This window comes from Zingiber officinale, chromosome 1A, assembly GCF_018446385.1.
Source record: "Zingiber officinale cultivar Zhangliang chromosome 1A, Zo_v1.1, whole genome shotgun sequence".
Lineage (NCBI taxonomy): Eukaryota > Viridiplantae > Streptophyta > Magnoliopsida > Zingiberales > Zingiberaceae > Zingiber > Zingiber officinale.
The window spans coordinates 140813847-140835006 of record NC_055987.1 but is presented as its reverse complement, the minus strand read 5'-3'; positions in this window follow the sequence as shown (position 1 = coordinate 140835006).

The following is a 21160-nucleotide window of genomic DNA, read 5'->3' as shown; positions in this document are numbered from 1 at the left end:
GTTATGTGCATGTCTTTAGGGTGAGTTACTCTTTAAGGATATGAAAACTATTTTTCATACACCTTGGGAGGTGGTTAACCTTCCTTAGCGAAGATGCTCAGGGTTGGGCGTTTGAATATAATGGAGAGTGGATATCTTCATTACTCATGTGGTGTATGTTCACGGATGAGCATTTGATGGCAATGAAGGGTATGAGACCTTCATTTGAATCGTGTGTGTATATACCAAGCGGTATATGCTCAAGGATGAGCATTGAGAATAATGAAGGGTATGGGACCGTCGTTATTGTGTTGTGGACAACGAGTGAAATTGTAAACAACGTTGGGTAACTCTTCAGGGGGAGAGTTTTTGATATGTGCCAATAGGGGGAGAATGTGTGGTTAAGTTAGGCCTTCATTACCTAAGAGGGAGTTTGCCCTCTAGAAAAGGAGGAGAATGAAGGAAACCATCATTCTTACATTGGCATGAAGGAGAGTTGAGGCTATGAGATTAGGCTAACTTAAAGGTATTGTTAAACATCAAAAAGGGGGAGATTGTTGGTGCAATATCCCCAAGGTTGACCTGGTTGACTGAGCTTGAATTGGTTCAAGCTCGAGTCTTGATGTTTGAGTTTCGATGTTTGACAATACGTGTAGACAACACATGGATATTGTAGGTGCGATTGTTCATGTGAGGAGATTGTGAAGGAGAGTCAAGTAGGTCAAGGTTGACTAGATACTTGATTGGAAAATCCTGGTGAGTGAAGCCAGGTGAAAGTCCTGGTGAGTGAACCCAGGCAGGTGTGGCAAGTCCTAGTGAGTGAAGCTAGGCAGAAGAAAATCCTGGTGAGTGAAGCCAGGTGAAAGACCTAGTGAGTGAAGCTAGGCAGCAGAAAAATCCTGGTGAGTGAAGCCAGGTGAAAGTCCTAACTGGGAGGTTAGGTAGACTAGAAAATCTTGGTGAGTGAAGCCAGGTGAAAGACCTAGTGAGTGAAGCTAGGTAGTTGGGAAGTCCTAGTGAGTGAAGCTAGGCAGAAGAAAATCCTGGTGAGTGAAGCCAGGTGAAAGACCTAGTGAGTGAAGCTAGGCAGTTTGGAAATCCTAGTGAGTGAAGATAGGTGAAAGTCCTAGTGAGTGAAGCCAGGCAGATGAGAAGTCCTAGTGAGTGAAGCTAGGCAGAAGGGAAGTCCTGGTGAGTGAAGCTAGGCACAGGAAATCCAGATGGATCAAGGTTGATTGGACATCTGGTGTTGGAAAGACCAAGTAGGTCAAAGGGATTGACCGGATACTTGGTACGAGGAAATCCAGATGGGTCAAGGTTGACCAGACATCTGGTGGAAGTCCAAGTGGGTCATGGAGGACCGGACACTTGGCACAAGGAGAAAAGTCCTAGTGGGTCAAAGGCATTGATCGGACACTTGGTGAGGGAGTCCTAGCAGGTCAAGGGTGATCGGATGCTAGGCACGATGTCCCAACAGGTCATGGTTGACCGAATGTTGGTTTGAGGGACGTTTGGACTTGATTTGGCAAGTCTCACATGGGCTGGATCGATCAACTGATCGATTGGATCATGCCCAATCGATCGGTTGATCGATTAGGTGTGTCCCGCGGAAGGAAAACCTCCCAATCAATCGAGTGATCGATTGGGAGAGTTGCGCGATCGCACAGAAAGCATCCCAATCGATCACCCAATCGATTGGGAGCCTCCAATCGATCGAGTGATCGATTGAGAGGTTCTGTTTTCACACGATAAGCCTGGATCGATCGGCCAATCGATCCAGGCGTTTCCTGAGAGCACAGAGGCGATCTAGATCGATCGGTCGATCGATCGATCCAAAGCCTCCCCAATCGATTGGGAGCAATTCAATCGATTGGGATTCGACCGTTGGCGTCATATTTAGTTGTTGGCGAGTATTTCTCTCGGTAGTGCTTCCACGGCTTCGATTCTTTCTCCACAGCGACTTCATAGCCACTTCTCCATAGCTCTCACCGCTAATTCTTGAAGATTCTTGGAGGCTTGTGCTGGTGCACGTCCAACTCAAGAGGCAAGGAAGAAGTTAGGGTTAGGGTTTCTTGTGCAAACTTGTAAGATCTCACTGTATTTTGTTTCCCTTTCCTTTCTTCTTGTACTGAGAACTTGTAAGGCTTCTCCGCCTTCGGTAGTTACCATAAAGGAGTGGTTTTTATAGTGGAGGGTGCGTGAGTGTGTGGATCCTTGGACTAGTCACCTCTTCTTGAGGTGGATACCAAGTAAATCCCTAGTGTTAGCGTTGAGTGTTGTTTCTTTGTATTTTCCGTTGTATTTTATCACAAGAAACAAGCAACGACGAGCACGAGATCACGCTGAGCTATTCACCCCCCTCTAGCTACATTTCAGTCCTAATAAGATCCTTCACATTGCCTTGAAGTCCACTTCATTCGACTTCACTCCGTTGCTCCTCGTCCGCGGTCCTTCGGATGCACCATCCTTCATCGATCTCATGGACCCGAGCCATAGGATGAGCTTCCCAAACTTGGTCGCACCAAGTTCCTCATGTGTTTCACCAAGTCCTGTAAGACTCAAACACATATCAAACCTATATGAAAGCCTAACTTAAACTCTTTGACACACACATCAAAACCATGATCGTACCGATCAAACTTAGGTCGATTGCACCAACAATCTCCCCCTTTTTGATGTGTGCCAATATGTTTAAGTTAGACATAAATAATAACTTTGAAAATTACAAGCAATATGTAAACATGAAGCATAAAACCCAAGCTCCCCCTTAACATATGCTCTCAACCTTAATTTTCAAGTTTTGCACAAAATAGAGAAATAAAAGTTTCTAACTTAAACCTTCCCATTTCTCCCCCTTTGACACCATCAAAAAGATTGTATCAAAAATAATCATGTATATAATAGCAACAAATTTGCCCTAATTGAAACTAAGTTCAATATCTAAAAATGCAAGCAAATTGTTGAAAACTGCAGTCACCAGTCGATTGCCAACTGTTGCAGTTGACTGACACACTGCAAATCCGAATTTTAGCTTTCTGAAGTCAACTTCAGAAATATATTAAAAAATGTAAAAAATTTAAAAAATCATAAAATTTTGAACATATATTTCTTATAATATTCTTTAACAAGGAAAAATATGTTTCCATGAAAATTCATCATATTTTTTGAAGTTTTGATAAAAACTAAAATACCTTGAAAATTACTCAAGTTTGTATCAATTTGAAAACTTGTTTTGAATTCATATGTTTCGAAATAACTATACCACAATAAGTAAAACATAGAATTATTTTCAAAACATTTAAAATGTCCAACTGTAATCTATGGGTAAGATATCCATTAATTAAACATTTGCTTTCCCCATAGTTGGCATATGATCACTAAAAATTGATACATTTCATAACTCATTAAAATGTCATAAGCATAAGTGAATTATTTGTATCATCCTATCATCTCACATCTATGTTTAGGAAATAATGCAAGCCATTGTGAGATAAAATAAAGGTAACCTCTACTTAGCCCTCTTTATCATGAATTTCTATCAAGACTAAGTGCTCCCCCTAAAGGTCTCAAGTCAACCATTTTTCAAAGATTTGAATTATGATTTCAATGGTTGACTAACCCAAAATTCTCTAACCCTTGAGGATTGACTTTAGCACCCAATAGAAATTCTTTCTAATTTGGTTAACCAAATATTCCTTGGGGATCCATTTTCTATCTATGGTCTTAGTTTTTGATTGCCCCTAGTAAGTAGACAATGATAAGTCTTTTTATTGTTGGGTTCATTGTATCCTAACCCATTTTTCTTAAAATCCTTTGACTCCTAATGATCATATTTAAGGTTTTGGATTCAAATTCAAATTTTCTAAGGGCATTGGTAAGGTATTCTACCTTTTCTCTCAATTTCCTATTTTCTTCTTCTAAACATGAATCATTCAAATTAGTAGAAGAAATATGCATATCATTATCCCTAATAGGCATGGATTCGAATTTTTCCTTAAGCATGCAAATATCATTTTTCAAGGACTTATTTTTCCTTTTTACCTTGAACAAATCCTCATTTATACTTTTAATAATCTTAATTAAAATATGAGGAGGAAGATTGTATACCTCACTTACCGAGATGTCCGAATCCGATGTTTGATCTCCCCCTTCACTTGAGCTCCCTTCTTCATTTTCACTTGAGCTCTTTCCTCCTTCATTTTCGGATAAGGTGGAGGCTACATCATCAATTCTCATTAGAGTAAAATGGAACACATGGTGTTCTTCTTCCTCCGATGAAGATAGATCATCCCATATTGCCTTTAGGTTTTTAACCTTCTTCCCCTTTTCTTTTGTCTTCTTCTTCTCTTCCTTCTTCTTTTCTTCTTTCTTCTTCAAGAGGGGGCATTCATCCCTCATGTGCCCTTCTCCTTGGCAATTGTAGTAAATGACCCTCCTTGTTCTACTTTTGCTTCTTGAGCTCTTCCTAGCATAAGATTTGTTAGTTGAAAACTTTTTAAATGCCCTTCTCATTTTCCTTACCATATACGCCTCATGATCGCTATCCATTAAGGTGCTTGATTCTTCGGAGTCGGAGGATGGTGGGGATGAAGACTTCTTCTTCTTACCCTTTCCCTTGTTTGCCACAAGGGCTACTTCTCTTGATCTATGAGCTTCTCCATCTAACCCTTCAACTCGAGTCTCGTGAAGCTCCATGGTTGAGAAGAACTCATCTAGAGTGCACTTCTCTAGATCCTTTGAGATGTAGAATGAGTCTATTATTGACATCCAATTTGTGGTTCTTGGGAAGGCATTAAGGGCTTTCATCATCATGTCTCGATTTGAAAGTGACTCACCTACACTTGTTAGTCCATTCATAATTTTCTTAATTCTAGAATATAAAATTGATACATTTTCTCCTTTCTCAAGCTTGATGTTGTTGAGTTGAGATCGGAGAAGGTCTCTTTTTACCAATTTTGCTTCCGATATCCCTTTATGAAGCTCCACTAGCTTTTCCCACAAGTCTTTGATGCTTGTATAGTTTCCAATTCTTGTTACTTCTTGTTGGGGAAGAACACTTAGAAGATGATGCAATGCTCTTGAGTTTGCTATGTGTTCTTCTCTTTGCTTCTTGTTCCACCTTATTTTCTCAATTAACTTATTGTCTTGGTCCCTAAGCATCTCAAAACCATTTTCTATAATTAGCATTATATCTAAATGGGTTTAGAAGAATATCTCCATTCTCTTCTTCCACCAAGAGAAGTCTCCTTCGAATTTGGGTGGATGGATCCTTGAACTGACCATTTTGATGAAGTGCTCTTCTCGGCGATTAGTCCATTGAAGGGCGTCCTCGCCCTAATACCATTTGTAGGGGATCGATGACCGGCTAGAAGGGGGTTGAATAGCTAGATCACCCCCCAATTCCCTTTCTTCTCTACACGGTTAGTTTGCACAAGCGGAAATGAAACTAAGACAATAAAAGCAATAAGTAAGAACACAAACGCTAACACGATTCCTTTACGTGGTTCGGAAATTGCTTGCTCCTACTCCACGGCATGTCATTGAGGTGGACGAACCCTTAATGCTTTGGTGGATCAGTCCCCGACAATCTCCAGCTAGTGCTTACTCCTTTTCGGTGGAGTACAACCTCTCACAAAACACTCTTCTTCTTTTATAAGATGGAGATTAAGAGTAGGATGAAGAGTATGGCTTGGAAGCTTTGGACAATGACAAAAGAGTGATTCAACAACAATCAGTAACCTGCTTCTTGCCCCAAAGCTTCCTATAAATAAGAGGAGAGAGTTGATCATCATATCAACTCATCTCGGCACCAGTCGACTGGCACTTCCATCAGTCGACTGGTGCTACCATTGGAGGTAGTCAATGGCTATTTCACAGTGTCAACGGTTTGCCAATGACTATTTACCAATCGACTGGTAAAAGTACCAGTCAACTGGTCGCTGCTGGTTGAGCGAACAGAATGCTTCTGTTCGCTCCCAGTTGACTGCATAGTCAACTGGACCAGTCGACTGTCACTTCCAGCAGTCGACTGGACAGTCGACTGGTCCCGGTTACACACTCACACTCATCTTCTCCGAAGTCATCCTTAGAGCCCTCTTCCTCAACCTTCATCCCTCAGATGCACCCGAGCCTGCGGCTCCTCTCCGTGCCATCCTTCGCATTGCCTTGAAGTCCGCTTCCTTCGGCTTCACTCCATTGCTTCTCGTTCGCGGTCCCTCGGATGTATCATCCTTCACCGATCTCAATGACCCGAGCCATAGGATGAGCTTCCCAAATTTGGTCGCACCAAGTTCCTCATATGTTTCACCAAGTCCTGCAAGACTCAAACACATATCAAACCAATATGAAAGTCTAACTTAAACTCTTTGACACACACATCAAAATCATGATCATATCGATCAAACTTAGGTCGATTGCACCAACAACAATGAGATTTACGGAGATTAACCTATAATCTAGTGTTTGTGTCAAATGATCTATGGATAATAATAACACTGAGCTTGATTATTATGGTAGACTTGACGAAATCATAGGATTGAATATATATACTACAAGAAAGCAGGGTCTAGTAGAAACAGATTTTTAAAATGGAAATAAAATCTATTTTAAATTTTAGTAAATTATATACGAATTTACTATAGAATTATTAATCCATTTTACTTAAAAAAACATAATATAGAAAAAGATTTTTAAAATAAAATTTAAAAATTAATTTTTATAAATAAAAATAAATACGGATTAGCAATCAATTTGATATAAAATTTTATTTGTTTATAAATCTGTTTAAAAATATTTTAAATAGTAAAAAAAATTATAATTTATATAATTTGGAAGAAAATTATTAAGTAATTATAAATTCATTTTATTTTAATTAATAAAAAATTCCTAAACCCTATTCTAATATAAAATGTTCTGTTTTTGTTGGGGTTGCAAGGTTGCAAACATAGTCCCATATTGAAAACACATGGAAAAGATCATGGGTTTATAAGAAAAAGATATCTCCATTGGCATGAGGCCTTTTGGGGAGAGCCCAAGAGCAAAATCATGAGGGCTTAGGCCCAAAGTGGACAATATCAAGCTATTGTGGAGATATCTAAATTCTTTTCGATCCAACAGTGGTATCAGAGCCACGTGTGAAGCTTGTACGAGTTTAATTTGATTTTTATGAAAAGTTAAAGCTTCTGTACATTTCTGTAAATTTATGATTTTTATAGTTTTAAGAGTAATTTTTCTCGTAGAAACGAAGCACAAGTGTTTATACACTTGTAGGTTTCGACTACCGAGAAGTTTTTCCCGAAACGGCATCGTTTCGACCCAAAACGTTTTGGGACAGCGGGCTTAGGCGCTATTGGATCGCTTAGGAGCAACTCGCGATGGTTAGATCACAGGTAGGGGTACTGCCCCTAACCCCGCAAGGGGATTTGCTCCGCGATTGCGCCCGAAATCGCTAATAAGGACCGCCGGAAAAAATTTACTCATAAAATCTGTAAAATTATGAAAAATTACAGAAATATATAATTTTGAATTATATATTAATTTTGTGATAGTCATGGCCCAAATGACCCAAATTAGATTTGGATATTGTGTTGTAATTCATAATACGGCCTGCGTGCCGTTATTTGTTGTGCGTGCTTGTAATTTTATTTTTATTTTATTTTTCGCGACCTGCGCATCATGCCTTCTTTTTATTCTGATTGTAATTAGATTTAGACTCGAATGTAACTCGAGTTTCAAAAATTGTAATTGGAGCTGTGGAAGGTCCACTCGAGACGGAGTTACAAGGAAGGCGCGAGCAACATAAGGTGGTCAAAAGGAAGGCGCTTGAGAAGTTGACCTTAGGTTGACCATCCGATCTTCTCATTGGCTTGAGAAGATCGTAGTAGGGCCATGACTAATCACAAAAACTTAATTAATTACTTGTGTATATGATGCATGTTTAATTAAGTAATTAATTAGTGCCTAGCGATTAAGATTAGATCTAAATCATGCACAAGATGCACCCTTACGATTAGATTAGATCTACATCGTGTACAAGATGCACTCTATCGATTAGATTAGATCTATTTCGAGTATATGATACATCATCATTTAGATTAGATCTAAATCACGACAACTCAAAATGCCTACCATGCCGTGATACCTACCACTACCTCGATCGCATGCTGTTGTTGAATCTGCCAAAGCAGAGCAACACATACTATCTTGGTAGGGTATGGAGGGACAATCTTGGTCCCGCCTATCAACGCAAGGGTGAGTACAACTCAATTAGATTGAGTATTCCTAGTTAACTCGGTTGGATCGAGTATAACTATAGGCATTCTTCCAACGGTTGGAATGATAGGTCAAAATCACATTTATATTAACTCTCGGGCGTATTAGCCAAAGCCAACTCGAGTTTTAATATCAATGCGGATCTTGATCCTATAAACAAGAGTTGCATAGAGATGTAATTGGTAATCGTTACCTACCGATCATACTAAGTCTTGGGCGTATTAGCCAAAGCTAACTCAAGGGTTAGTATGATGTGGATCTTGTCCCACATGAATTATAGAATTCAGTGGGAGCATCATTTAGTTAAAGGCCTAATTAAATGATTAAGAATATGATACTTTTTTCTGCATTTATTTCTGTTGTAGATTACCATGACGTCGAATACGAATATTTTCTCCCTGCGATCTGTCCTTAAGAAGGACAAACTTCCTGGACTGGTACAGGAACCCGAGAATAGTTCTCACCCAAGAATGTAAACTGACGTTGGAGCAGCCCATTCCGGAGGCCCACTGCCACGCGAGCAGACCGAGATGCTTACAAGAAGCATCAAGATGACGCATTAGATGTGTCCTGTCTTATGCTCGCGACCATGAACTCTGAGCTTCAGGAGCAACATGAGTTGATGGGTGCTTACGACATGGTTGAACATCTTTGTCACCTATATCAAGGACAAGCAAGGCACTGGAAGAGGAACTCCAAAGAATACCTGGAAGATCTTAAGAAGAAGAGAAATAAGTTTTCTACTTCAGGTATACATGTTATAGAAGTCAACCTCTCTATTTCTTCATCGTGGGTATTAGATACCGGATGTGCTTCACACATTTGTACTAATGTACAAGCGCTGAGAAATAGCAGGGCATTGACAAAGGGTGAGATAGACCTACGAGTAGGCAATGGAGCACGGGTTGCTGCTATTGCTGTAGGAACTTACCATCTATCTCTGCCCTCTGGGCTTGTACTAGAATTAGATGATTATTGTTATGTGTCTGCTTTAACTAAGAACATTATATCTATTTCTTGTTTGGACAAGAAAGGTTTTTCGTTTATAATAAAGAACAAATGTTGTTCCGTTTATTTAAATGAAATGTTCTATTGTAGTGCACCTCTGATAAACGGACTCTATATTCTAAACCTTGAGAGCCCTATCTATAACGTAAATACCAAGAGGTTCAAGTCAAATGACATGAACCAAACTTACCTTTGGCACTGTCGCTTAGGTCATATAAATGACAAGCGCTTATCCCAGCTCCATAAGGATGGTTTGTTGGACTCATTTGATTTTGAATCATATGAGATATGCGAGTCATGCCTACGAGGCAAGATGACCAAGACTCCCTTTAGTGGGCACAGCGAGAGAGCAACTGATTTGTTAGGACTCATACATAGTGATGTATGTGGCCCTTTCAATGTTGCTGCTAGAGGCGGTTATAGGTACTTCATCACATTTACTGATGACTTCAGTAGATATGGTTGTGTGTATTTGATGACACATAAGTCTGAATCCTTTGAAAAGTTCAAAGAATTCAAGAATGAAGTACAGAACCAGCTTGGCAAGAGTATTAAGATACTTCGATCCGATCGAGGTGGAGAATACCTTAGCCATGAGTTTCGTGACTACCTAGCAGAGTGTGGGATCCTATCCCAACTCACTCCTCCTGGAACACCGCAGTCGAATGGTGTATCCGAAAGGAGGAATCGTACCTTATTAGATATGGTATGATCTATGATGAGTCACACAGATCTTCCGACGCTAGTGCTAGAGCCCTAGAGCCAATCATTAGATGATTGTATTTTGGACTTATTGTATCATATTCTATATAAATAAAGGCATTTGGATTTTGGTTATTATACTTACTTGTATTTGTGCCAAATAAACTAAGTATAATAATGTCCTAGAGTAGATGGTTCTCACCTATATCAATCGGTTAGTTGAACCGATAGTGCGATGATATAGGGAACACTACTCTTAATCATTCCTAGTCGAGTATTAACATTTAGGGACAATGTTAATGCAATAAGACTAGCATGTAGGTCAACTCGATGACTTGATCTCACAAGTCATGGATATAAAGATATCAAGTTGACACATGGGTATACATTAGAAAATGTATACTGAATGACCCGCCATGAGAAAGTATCATGGATCGTTATATGAGTGTCATATACTTTCTCATGTGGCTATTAGTATGACTACTAGTCCTTAGACCTGAAGTCGCCATAGATCCCTACATAAGGAGTTATGTACTTTAGTTTCATCAAACGTCACCTGTAACTGGGTGGACTATAAAGGCGATTACTGGGTATGTAACAAATTATGCGGAGGGATGTGAGTGATGTAGATGAGATCTATCCCTCCTATATGACGGGAGTGACATCGGTATTCTTGATAGAGTGAGACCACGAAGTGCATGGTTATGCCCAAATGAGTCAATATAGGATATTGAGCTCATTTGATTTAGTGTGTCTACTTGGAGTTCAAGATTTAGATTGATTAGAGGATGACACGGTCTATGCCTCATATTGATCAATCTAGATGTCTAAGATAGAAGGACACTTGTCATATATTGTGAGGAGTCACAATTAGTAGTCACAAGGTGATGTTGGATCTCGACATTCTTGTAACTTGGGTAGTAATGATGTGTTGCTAGATACCGCTCATTACTTATGCTCCTAAATGGGTTTAGGGCATTGCCAACGTTACAAGAACCTATAGGGTCACACACTTAGGACAATTAGATGGAGATTAGGTTCATATGATGAACCAAGAGGATTAGATTCATTTGATGAATCAAATTGGATTAAGAGTAATCCTAATTGGGCTAACTTGAGTTCGACTCAAGTTGATTCATGTGTTTAATGAGTCTAATTGAGATTTTGACTCATTGAATCAATTTAATTAATGAATTAGATTCATTATATTAAGTTGGCTTGAATCCTTTGAAAAGTTCAAAGAATTCAAGAATGAAGTACAGAACCAGCTTGACAAGAGTATTAAGATACTTCGATCCGATCGAGGTGGAGAATACCTTAGCCATGAGTTTCGTGACTACCTAGCAGAGTGTGGAATCCTATCCCAACTCACTCCTCCTGGAACACCACAGTGGAATGGTGTATCCGAAAGGAGGAATCGTACCTTATTAGATATGGTACGATCTATGATGAGTCACACAGATCTTCCGACATATCTTTGGGGCTTTGCTCTAGACACGGCAGCTTTTATACTCAACCGAGTTCCATCCAAGGCCGTGATAAAGACACCATATAGGATATGGACTGGGAAAGATGCCCAGGTGTCTTTCATGAGGATTTGGGGTTGTGAGGCTTACGTTCGACGTCAAGTCTCAGACAAGTTAGGACCCAAATCCGACAAATGCTACTTTATTGGATATCCCAAGGAAACTAAGAGATATTACTTCTACATTCCTAGTCAGCACAAGATAGTTGTGGCAAAGACTGGGGTCTTTCTAGAAAGGGACTTTGTTTCTAGAAAGACTAGTGGGAGCGCGTTCGATCTTGAAGAAGTTCAAGATGCGAACAATAGCACTGATGCCTCGATGGAAGTTGAACTGGAACCACAAAGTGTTGTGGATGATGTTGTTCCACAAAGAGTTGAGGAACAACAACCAGTTCAAGTAGACATACCTCTTCGCAGGTCTGATAGGGTACGTCGTCAGCCTGAGAGATACTCATTTCTCTTGTCTGACCATGATGACATTGTGCTCATAGAGGATGAGCCTACCACCTATCAGGAAGCTGTGATGAGACCAGATTATGAGAAATGGCTAGAGGCCATGAGATCCGAAATGGAATCCATGTACACCAACCAAGTATGGACTTTGGTTGATGCACCTGAAGGGGTAAAACCCATTGGGTGCAAGTGGGTCTTTAAGAGAAAGACTGACATGGATGGACTTATCTATAAAGGTCGCTTGGTAGCTAAAGGTTTCAAGCAGATTCATGGTATTGACTGTGATGAAACCTTTTCTCCAGTAGCGATGTTTAAGTCCATTCGGATCATGCTTGCTATTGCAGCTTACCACGATTACGAGATCTGGCAGATGGACGTCAAAACCACATTTCTGAATGGAAACCTACTCGAGGATGTGTACATGACACAACCTGAGGGTTTTGTAGATCCACAGCATACTAGCAGAGTATGCAAGCTGCATATGTCCATTTATGGACTAAAGCAAGCTTCTTGGAGCTGGAATCTTCGATTCGATGATGCGATCAAACAGTTTGGTTTCATCAAGAACGAAGATGAGACTTGTGTCTACAAGAAGGTTGTAGGGGATATAGTTGTCTTCCTCATATTGTATGTGGATGACATACTACTCATTGGGAAGGACATCCCTATGCTTCAGTCTGTCAAGACTTGGCTAGGGAGTTGCTTCTCAATGAAGGACTTAGGTGAAGCATCCCGCATTCTAGGGATACAGATCTATAGAGATAGATCTAAGAGATTGCTTGGCCTAAGTCAGAGTACATACATTGACAAGGTACTCCTTCGGTTTGCCATGCAGAACTCCAAGAAGGGATTTTTGTCGATGTCACATGGCGTGAGTCTTTCGAAGACTCAAGGTCCCTCTTCTAAAGAGGAGAGAGACCGCATGGATCAGATCCCTTATGCCTCAGCCATAGGATCGATCATGTACGTCATGCTATGTACTCGACCTGATGTCTCGTATGCTTTGAGCATGACGAGCAGATACCAGTCAGATCCAGGTGAAAGTCACTGGATAGCGGTCAAGAATATTCTTAAGTACTTAAGAAGGACTAAAGAATATTTCTTGATATATGGAGGTAATGATGAGCTAGCTGTAAAGGGTTACAGTGATGCTAGCTTTCAGACCGACCAAGATGACTATAGATCGCAGTCGGGGTTCGTATTTTGCATTAATGGTGGTGCTGTGTGCTGGAAGAGTTCGAAGCAGGACACAGTAGCCGATTCTACGATAGAAGCCGAGTACATTGCTGCATCAGAGGCAGCAAAGGAGGCAGTTTGGATCCGCAAGTTCATCACTGAACTTGGGGTGGTTCCTAGCATTGCTGACCCCATTGAGCTCTATTGTGACAACAATGGAGCTATAGCACAGGCGAAGGAACCTCGCTCACACTAGCGGACCAAACACATACTACGGCGCTTCCATCTCATTCGAGAGATCATCGAGAGAGGAGATGTGAAGATTTGCAGAGTACCTACAGAGGCTAACATCGCAGATCCCTTGACCAAGGCTTTGGCACAGAAGAAGCATGATGGTCACACTAGGTTATTTGGGCTTAGAGCCTACACTGATTGGCACTAGTGCTAGTGGGAGATTGTTAGCTAGAGCCCTAGAGCCAATCATTAGATGATTGTATTTTGGACTTATTGTATCATATTCTATATAAATAAAGGCATTTGGATTTTGGTTATTATACTTACTTGTATTTGTGCCAAATAAACTAAGTATAATAATGTCTTAGAGTAGATGGTTCTCACCTATATCAATCGGTTAGTTGAACCGATAGTGAGATGATATAGGGAACACTACTCTTAATCATTCCTAGTCGAGTATTAACATTCAGGGACAATGTTAATGCAATAAGACTAGCATGTAGGTCAACTCGATGACTTGATCTCACAAGTCATGGATATAGAGATATCAAGTTGACACATGGGTATACATTAGAGAATGTATACTGAATGACCCGCCATGAGAAAGTATCATGGATCGTTATATGAGTGTCATATACTTTCTCATGTGGCTATTAGTATGACTACTAGTCCTTAGACCTGAAGTCACCATAGATCCCTACATAAGGAGTTATGTACTTTAGTTTCGTCAAACGTCACTCGTAACTGGGTGGACTATAAAGGCGATTACTGGGTATGTAATAAATTATGCGGAGGGATGTGAGTGATGTAGATGTGATCTATCCCTCCTATATGACGGGAGTGACATCGGTATTCTTGATAGAGTGAGACCACGAAGTGCATGGTCATGCCCAAATGAGTCAATATAGGATATTGAGCTTATTTGATTTAGTGTGTCTACTTGGAGTTCAAGATTTAGATTGATTAGAGGATGACACGGTCTATGTCTCATATTGATCAATCTAGATGTCTAGGATAGAAGGACACTTGTCATATATTGTGAGGAGTCACAATTAGTAGTCACAAGGTGATGTTGGATCTCGACATTCTTGTAACTTGGGTAGTAATGATGTGTTGCTAGATACCGCTCATTACTTATGCTCCTAAATGGGTTTAGGGCATTGCCAACGTTACAAGAACCTATAGGGACACACACTTAGGACAATTAGATGGAGATTAAGTTCATATGATGAACCAAGAGGATTAGATTCATTTGATGAATCAAATTGGATTAAGAATAATCCTAATTGGGCTAACTTGAGTTCGACTCAAGTTGATTCATGTGTTCAACGAGTCTAATTTAGATTTTGACTCATTGAATCAATTTAATTAAATGAATTAGATTCATTATATTAAGTTGGCTTAAATCAAATGGTTGGATTCGATCAACCATGGAAGAGATTTGGTCAAGTTTGACTTGACTTGAGAGGAAGATTAAAAGTCAAGTTAGACTTGACTTTATGCCACCTCATTGGTGAGTTGGCATTGATGTGGACCAATGATGTTACTCCACATCATCATGGATGTCACCTCATGGAAGTTACAAAGTCATTCTCTTTAATGACTTCATATTAATTGCAATTAATGCAATTAATTTGGGAGTTTCACAATGGAGAGTGGCCGGCCACTTTTGGTTTGAATGAGAATTCATTTTTCATTCAAGTGTGTATCTTCTTCCTTCCTCTCAAGCTCTCCCTCTCCTCCTCAACTTGACCGAACCATACATAGGTGCTAGCACACCTTTTGTGTGATTTTTCTCCACCTACGTATTCGTGTGGATACTTCTAGAGGGGTATCTATCTTGATACTCTCGAGATCCGGCATTTTGGACGAGCGGGATACGCGAAAGGCACGCTTCAAAGGTATAATTCTTCTTCATGTAGATCTAGGAGTAGATCTAAGTTGTAAACTCGTACTCGTATCGTTTTTGAAAAGTTTTCTTCGCACGAGATCCGTTGGCTAGGGTGATTCGGGGTTTCCGCGACGCGAAAAAGCGGTTTTTGTGGCCCGAAAAACCCAATAGTTTTTTCTCGCAAATCTCGCATGGTTCCAAGCATGATTTTCTTCTCCGATTGATCGACTACACGCAACGATTTTCTTCTCTGACTGCATACGATTTTCTTCTCCAGCTGCACGCGATCTTCTTCTCCGGTCCCAAATCACGCACGACTCTAAGGCAGGCATGGCTTTGACTTAAGGGGCAAGCGATCTTCTTCTGTGGTCTCAAATCATGCACGACTCTAAGGCATGCAACGCTCCGGCTTAAGACGCACGCGATCTTCTTCTTTCCATGATCCATCGAACAAACTCAAGCTCAGGTAATCCTAATCTTTCTTCTCCAGCCTTCTTTTTCGTCCTAGAACGTGCAGCACCAGTTGCGTCCTACTCATGCGATCGAGGTCATTCGCGTGACCTAATCGCGTGGTGGCTGTCGCACGCGACGCTAATTGCTCGCGCGACCTAATTGCGAGGTGGTTGTTGCCTTGCCACTACCGCAACCACCACATTGGTTGCAGCCTTGGTCATCTTGGCTGTTGTCTTTCCATTGTCGTAGCCTTGATCTCACAGTCATTGCACACTTTTTTTCTACATATGCTACACGCTTTGTCTGCCCATGTGCAAGATTAAACTCTATTACTTTTTTATTTATTGTTTATTAATAAAATTATTTTTCAACCAGATATTATTATTGCAATGTTTTATTATTGTTGTTTTCTTAAATGTAGATCCTCTATCTTAGCGGCCCCCCTAGTGCTGGCCCCACAGATATGGAGGGAGGTTCATGTAGGTACACAGGTCATAGGCACACACTACAAAAAAACATAAATTTGGGGACAAATATTTGGAACGAAAATTATTCGTCCCAAAATTGTGACAAATTTAGGGTCGAAAACAAATTTCGACCCAAATAACCAACGAAAATTGCAACAAAAAAAAATTGTTTCAAATTTGCAACAAGAAACAATTTCGTTGCTAAATTCGTCGCCAAATCTGGAACGAATTCAGAATTCGTCCCAGATTTTGGGACAAATACTGCATTCGTCCCAAAATCTGGGACGAATTCAGAATTTGTCCCAAAATCTGGGACGAATCTAGGATTCGTCCCAAAATCTGGGACGAATCCAGGATTTGTTCCAAAAATGGTATTATTTTTAAAAAAAGACAATCAAATATCGAAGGCTTATATCTTGATCTAGAGACATCAAAATTTGATGAAACAAGTTTCTATACATTCGTATCATTAACTTGATCGTAAATATGTCACAAAACATATTTTTTAAATAATATTTTAAGTGATTCAAATTTTTAATACCAAATTAGGTCAAATTGGAATTAAAAAATTCCAAAAATAAATATATTTGGTAAAAAATATTTTTATAGATATATTTACGATCAGGACAATGATACAAATGCATAGAAATTTGTTTCATCAAATTCTGATGTCTCAAGGTCAAGATATAAGCTTTCGGTCTTTAATTTTATTTTTTAAAATTATTTTAAGTTTTGGGACGAATCCTGGATTCGTCCCAAAATTTGGGACGAATCCAGGAATTCGTCCCAAAGTTTGGGACGAATCTCTGGATTCGTCCCAAAATTTGGGACGAATCCAGAGATTTGTCCCAAAAATTTAAATATCTTTAAAAAAAAAAAACAAAATGGGACGCCTTATATACGGACCTAGAGACATCAGAATTTGATGAAATAAATTTCTATGCATTCATATCATTGTCCTGATCGTAAATATATCCATAAAAATATTTTTTACCAAATATTTTTATTTTTGGAATTTTTTAATTCCAATTTGAACTAATTTGGTATTAAAAATTTGAATCACTTAAAATATTATTTAAAAAATATGTTTGGTGACATATTTACGATCAGGGCAATGATACGAACGCATAGAAACTTGTTTCATCAAATTCCGATGTCTATAGGTCAAGATATAAGCTTTCAGACACTAATTTACAACCGTTCACTACACAACACCTTTTTGGCTAATAGCAACCTATATATGTATTAAAAAATATATACCTAGAGACATTAGAATTTGATGAAACAAATTTCTATGCCTTCGTATCATTATCCTGATCGTAAATATATCCATAAAAATATTTTTTACCAAATAATTTTATTTTTTGAATTTTTTAATTCCAATTTGACCTAATTTGGTATTAAAAATTTGAATCACTTAAAATATTATTTAAAAAATATGTTTGGTGACATATTTACGATCAGGGCAACGATATGAACGCATAGAAACTTGTTTCATCAAATTCTGATGTCTATAGGTCAAGATATAAGCTTTCAGACACTAATTTACAACCGTTCACTACACAACACCTTTTTAGCTAATAGCAACCTATATATGTATTAAAAAATATATACCTAGAGACATCAGAATTTGATGAAACAAATTTCTATGCCTTCGTATCATTGTCCTGATCATAAATATATCCATAAAAATATTTTTTACCAAATATTTTTATTTTTGGAATTTTTTAATTCCAATTTGACCTAATTTGGTATTAAAAATTTGAATCACTTAAAATATTATTTAAAAAATATGTTTTGTGACATATTTACAATCAGGGCAACGATACGAACGTATAGAAACTTGTTTCATCAAATTCCGATGTCTCTAGGTCAAGATATAAGCTTTCGGTCTTTGATTTAATTTTTTTAAATTATTTTAAGTTTTGGGACGAATCCTGGATTCGTCCCAAAATTTGGGACGAATCCAGGAATTCGTCCCAAAATTTGGGACGAATCCAGGAATTCGTCCCAAAGTTTGGGATGAATCTCTGGATTCATCCCAAATTTTAGGACGAATCCAGAGATTCGTCCCAAAAATTTAAATATCTTTAAAAAAAAACAAAATGGGACGCCTTATATACGGACCTAGAGACATCGGAATTTGATGAAATAAATTTATATGCATTCGTATCATTGTCCTGATCGTAAATATATCCATAAAAATATTTTTTACCAAATATTTTTATTTTTGGAATTTTTTAATTCCAATTTGAACTAATTTGGTATTAAAAATTTGAATCACTTAAAATATTATTTAAAAAATATGTTTGGTGACATATTTACGATCAGGGCAACGATACGAACGCATAGAAACTTGTTTCATCAAATTCCGATGTCTATAGGTCAAGATATAAGCTTTCAGACACTAATTTACAACCGTTCACTACACAACACCTTTTTAGCTAATAGCAACCTATATATGTATTAAAAAATATATACCTAGAGACATCAGAATTTGATGAAACAAATTTCTATGCCTTCGTATCATTGTCCTGATCGTAAATATATCCATAAAAATATTTTTTACCAAATAATTTTATTTTTTGAATTTTTTAATTCCAATTTGACCTAATTTGGTATTAAAAATTTGAATCACTTAAAATATTATTTAAAAAATATGTTTGGTGACATATTTACGATCAGGGCAATGATACGAACGCATAGAAACTTGTTTCATCAAATTCCGATGTCTATAGGTCAAGATATAAGCTTTCACACTAATTTACAACCGTTCACTACACAACACCTTTTTAGCTAATAGCAACCTATATATGTATTAAAAAATATATACCTAGAGACATCAGAATTTGATGAAACAAATTTCTATGCCTTCGTATCATTGTCCTGATCGTAAATATATCCATAAAAATATTTTTTACCAAATATTTTTATTTTTGGAATTTTTTAATTCCAATTTGACCTAATTTGGTATTAAAAATTTGAATCACTTAAAATATTATTTAAAAAATATGTTTTGTGATATATTTATGATTAGAGCAATGATACAAACGTATAGAAACTTGTTTCATCAAATTCCGATGTCTATAGGTCAAGATATAAGCTTTCAGACACTAATTTACAACCGTTCACTACACAACACCTTTTTAGCTAATAGTAACATATATATGTATTAAAAAATATATATCTAGAGACATCAGAATTTGATGAAACAAATTTTTATGCATTCGTATCATTGTCCTGATCGTAAATATATCCATAAAAATAATTTTTACCAAATATTTTTATTTTTTGAATTTTTTAATTCCAATTTGACCTAATTTGGTATTAAAAATTTGAATCACTTAAAATATTATTTAAAAAATATGTTTGGTGACATATTTACGATCAGGGCAATGATACGAACGCATAGAAACTTGTTTCATCAAATTCCGATGTCTCTAGGTTAAGATATAAGCTTTCGGTCTTTGATTTAATTTTTTTTAAATTATTTTAAGTTTTCGGACGAATCCTGGATTCGTCCCAAAGTTTGGGACGAATCTCTGGATTCGTCCCAAAATTTGGGACGAATCCAGAGATTCGTCCCAAAAATTTAAATATCTTTTAAAAAAAAAGACAAAATGGGACGCCTTATATACGGACCTAGAGACATCGGAATTTGATGAAATAAATTTCTATGCATTCGTATCATTGTCCTGATCGTAAATATATCCATAAAAATATTTTTTACCAAATATTTTTATTTTTGGAATTTTTTAATTCCAATTTGACCTAATTTGGTATTAAAAATTTGAATCACTTAAAATATTATTTAAAAATATGTTTGGTGACATATTTACGATCAGGGCAACGATACGAACGCATAGAAACTTGTTTCATCAAATTCCGATGTCTCTAGGTCAAGATATAAGCTTTCGGTCTTTGATTTAATTTTTTTAAAATTATTTTAAGTTTTGGGACGAATCCTGGATTCGTCCCAAAATTTGGGACGAATCCAGAGATTCGTCCCAAAAATTTAAATATCTTTTAAAAAAAAATAAATGGGACGCCTTATATACGGACCTAGAGACATCGGAATTTGATGAAATAAATTTCTATGCATTCGTATCATTGTCCTGATCGTAAATATATTCATAAAAATAATTTTTACCAAATATTTTTATTTTTGGAATTTTTTAATTCCAATTTGACCTAATTTGGTATTAAAAATTTGAATCACTTAAAATATTATTTAAAAAATATGTTTGGTGACATATTTACGATCAAGGCAATGATACAAATGCATAGAAACTTGTTTCATCAAATTCCGATGTCTATAGGTCAAGATATAAGCTTTCAGACACTAATTTACAACCGTTCACTACACAACACCTTTTTAGCTAATAGTAACCTATATATGTATTAAAAAATATATACCTAGAGACATCAGAATTTGATGAAACAAATTTCTATGCGTTCGTATCATTGTCATGATCGTAAATATATCCATAAAAATATTTTTTACCAAATATTTTTATTTTTGGAATTTTTTAATTCCAATTTGACCTAATTTGGTATTAAAAATTTGAATCACTTAAAATATTATTTAAAAAATATATTTTGTGACATATTTACGATCAGGGCAACGATACGAACGCATAGAAACTTGTTTCATCAAATTCCGATGTCTCTAGGTCAAGATATAAGCTTTCGGTCTTTGATTTAATTTATTTTAAATTAATTTAAGTTTTGGGACGAATCTTGGATTCGTCCCAAAATTTGGGACGAATCCCTAAATTCGTCCCAATTTTAGGGACTAAATTGGGAACAAAAAATATTTGTTCCTAAAAACCCTAGATCTAATTCCCCACCCGATTCTTTTTCCCTTCTCTCTTTTCTTTCCTCTCTCTCCCCCGTTCCCCCTTCTTCCCATCTGCAATTTCCAGGTTTCGGCCACATCTCCAACCGATGACGGCGTAATCTACGACGATCGGCGGTGGAAGGTTTTCGTTTGGTAAGCAA